Raw genomic sequence first — 4,093 nt, forward strand, 5'->3', positions numbered from 1 at the left:
AGCCGTAACATTTCATTAAATAGAAATGTAGTAATCAGACATTTATTCCATTCATCATTCTGTCTTCGATTTTCAAATTACTCCCGACTGCACTACCAATTTGTTGCTCAGAACTTTAATTATCTTTTGTTTATTTCATTTTTCTTTTCCATGGATGCCATGTTGTATTGAAGTTTGTGCCTATGATTTGATAAATTTTAATTTTATATTTTAAGTAGGAAATAAAAGTTTAAAAACTAAATGAAAGTATAGGTGTTTTAATCTTCTTCACCTGAAACGGAGTTCATTTTTTGAATAAGAATTTATATCACCAATAGTAGTATAGCCAGCTCTTCTCTTCCTCGTCCTCTACTCATTCCTGAGAACCTCTCAACTACGCTCCCAAATTTCCTCTATCACAGACAAAATGGTGTGTGGCTCTGGATCGTATGGGCGCCCCGTGTAGATCCTAAAGTATCAGCTGTATGCTACTTTGCCACAATAACATACAGCCAATAACCCAGATGGGGTGTATATATATATGTATATATATATATATATATATATATATATATATATATATATATATATATATATATATATATATATAAAACCTCGACCCCATCCCAGTGGGGCAATGTCCAGATTGGTCAGCGTGGTTTTACACACGGGAGGTTTTACAAACGGAATTAAGAAGAGACATGAGGAAGACTGTTGAAGCTGCCTACATTAATTCTTATGAAAATATTAATGACAGGGAAGGTTTTGTTTGTTTGTCAAAGGCAGCAAGTAAATTAATTATAAATACGATTGGGAAACATATGCATGGTACGGGAAAGGGAATCCCCAGACAGCCAGCGGGATGACCTGTCCATGTCCCCGTCCTCGGATGTATAAATGTGAGGTCCAAACTGTTTGTAGACAGCTTACTGAAGATGACCGAGTCGGTCAAAACGTATAAGCAATAAAAGAGTTCCAGCCCGTCTTCGCTTATTCTTCCTCCACCCACTCTCTCATCTATCTAAACCATTCATCAAATATATATATATATATATATATATATATATATAAATATATATATATATATATATATATATATTGGAAGTAGGCCGTTAATAATGCATACATTTTTAAAGTCAACAGCTGAGATAGCATTATTCTGTTTATAGAATATCTTTTCTATGTTACGCACCAATGTGCGGTCGTCTGGATGCAGATTTCTGAGTAGAGTACTGAAGTCCATGGTGTTTTCCTCTAGACGTCTTTCGGCTCTAATTAGCCATCTTCAGGAGGTGTTGTCTGGTTGAATTGTTGACAGAGAATGACGCGGTTTGATCGTATGGCGGTATATGTCGGCGGAGAGCGGAGTGCTCAAACGTCCTCCCGCCAATCAGCGCGCGGGGTGCATCCTCTGTCTTCTCGTTGGTAACGACGTTTCAGGTTGCTGCTGTATATTAATAGCGGGTTTTTGGTTGTAAATTAGCACCGCTTCTGTCATCTTTAGCCTTCTGGTGTTATTGTTTCTTTCAATGATGGTGGTGGTGCCTTCCATATGGTGTCTCTTAAGTGTTAGTCCATGCTCGTACAAGTAGTGTCTTCTTATGGCGCCGTCCTGCAGATGTGCTGAAATTCTCTTAGACAGTGTTGTAGTGGTGACGCCAATGTACCGAGAATTTAGGCAACTGCAGTCACCACTGGAACATGTATGTTGGTACACGACGTTCACCTCTTGCATTTCACTTGTCTTAGGGAGGCAGCTATTCTTGACAACTAACTTGGATGTCCTTCTTGTTTTGTAGTAGATGACGAGGTCGATTTTTGAAGAAGGGTCGGTGGGTGTGACATTCTTATAAATTATATTTTTGATGGCTTTCTCGTCATCCTTGTAGGCTGAAGACATAGTAGCACTATAAAAGAGTTTTATGTTTTGTGTAACTGTCTGTTGTTCTTGTTGGTGCATAAAGGTGTTCAGTCGATGCCGGATAACACTATCTATTTCTTGGATGGGGTAATTGTTGTTGCTGAGAAGCTGGGTTATTCTCTTGAGCTCTGCGTTCGTGGCGGTCCATGTTGAGTAGTAGGTGAGGGCTCTTTTGACGAAGGCGTTGATGACGCTGCGTCGATACCGCTCAGGACACTCGCTTGCACCGTTAAGGCAAAATCCGAGATTGGTGGATTTGGTATAAACTTCCGTAGAAAAGGAAGTGGCTTCACGACGACCAAAATGTCGAGGAAAGGGAGCTTGCTGTGTTGTTCTATCTCGTGGGTGAAGTTGAGACAGGAATTTGTTTTGAACTTGGAAATTAAGTTCACGACTTCTTCCTCTGTGTTGCCACTGATGAAAATATCGTCCACGTATCTTGCGTAGATTTCTGGTTTTGGATGGTGCTGCTGCCAGAATATCTCTTCTTCAATATGACCCATATAAAAGTTGGCGAAGAGCACTCCCAGAGGCGATCCCATGGCGACGCCGTCACATTGCACGTACACGTACGGGAATCTTCGCCGGCCGGTGGTGGTGAGGAGAAATATCTCCTTGCTGCTGCCGGTCTGGCATGGCCGACCTCTACGTTGACGTCGGCAGGCGGGTTTACACCAAAACAAATACACACATTTCCCAAGTCACGTAATTCTCTGTTTTCAGAGTAGTGCTTGGAAGAAAAGAGGCACACGCGCACTTGCTCGCTGGCAAAGCAGAAGCCCAAACCGTATCATTCAGAACCCTCAATCTGATCGCAGGCTAGCCGACGGAGAGACTTGGGACACCTCTCTATCCAATCGGCCCGCAACCTAAAGCTGGCCTCTTCGCAGACTCTGGAGAGCGAGTTTACACTTCTGACATTTACACACAATCCCCAATCGCCTAATTCTCTGTTTTCAGAGTTGTTATTGGAAGGAAAGAGATCATACAACACCCGCCCGTCTGCCCCTCCCTCGCACCACCACTGAATCAACTCTACAGGAACTCAAACCCAACCTGGGGAAAAACAGGCAACTCAGGCCCCACCTGTGGCTCATCAGGAACGCGCTCGCCAGCGGTGGTGGCGAGGAGATATATCTCCTTTGCTGCTGCCGGTCTGGTTACGGACCGATCTCCTCGTTGACGTCGGCAGGCGGGTTCACACCGCCCGCCTGCCAACCCCCCCCCCCTCGCACCGCCACTGGATCAACTCTACAGGACTTCAAACCCAACCTGGGGAAAAACAGGCTGCTCACGCCCCACCTGTGGCTTAACAGGAACGCGCTCTACACACGGGAAGTGAACTCTACTAACTTCCCGTAAGTTACACATACACAGCTCTCACGAACATAGCCACGCCACACGCACAAACATCTACACTTACTTTTTCTTCGACTAAAATTCGCTTCCTTTCTAACTTTCTCTTATACTACATCTCATTTCAGTTTACCTCCCACTAAAGATTTTTCCGTTTTTCCACCTTTCTCTACTACTACGCCTCCTACCATTTTCTAAACTTTCGTTGGTGATCCTAATCCTACCCCCGGCGTCAGCACCTCCGTCCAAGCTCCCGGTCCATTTCTCCCGAGCCACGACCACCAATAAACCCCTAATCGCTCGCAAATCGCCCGGTGGCAATAGCCCTCTTTTATACGCTACTATCTTTTCATTTTCTTACAGACATTCTTCCCCTCCCACAAAACCCGATCCCGCGCAAGCGGGTGGTCTTTCCTAGAGATTCAGATTCAGATTCAGATTCTCTGTCAACAATTCAACCAGACAACACCTCCTGAAGATGGCTAATTAGAGCCGAAAGACGTCTAGAGGAAAACACCATGGACTTCAGTACTCTACTCAGAAATCTGCATCCAGACGACCGCACATTGGTGCGTAACATAGAAAAGATATTCTATAAACAGAATAATGCTATCTCAGCTGTTGACTTTAACAACGCATGCAATATATATATATATATATATATATATATATATATATATATATATATAAAATGTATATATATATATTGTAAGCGGGAGAAGCGTAAACACCAGACTCAAAGTGGGAATTTTAATGCCCGACGTTTCGGTCCTAGTCCTAGGACCGTCTTCAGGGATGTGAAAATATACAGTGTTCAAATGAGCTATTATACTGTCC

Source organism: Oratosquilla oratoria, chromosome 38, assembly GCF_046742065.1.
Source record: "Oratosquilla oratoria isolate Oo_2021 chromosome 38, ASM4674206v1, whole genome shotgun sequence".
Lineage (NCBI taxonomy): Eukaryota > Metazoa > Arthropoda > Malacostraca > Stomatopoda > Squillidae > Oratosquilla > Oratosquilla oratoria.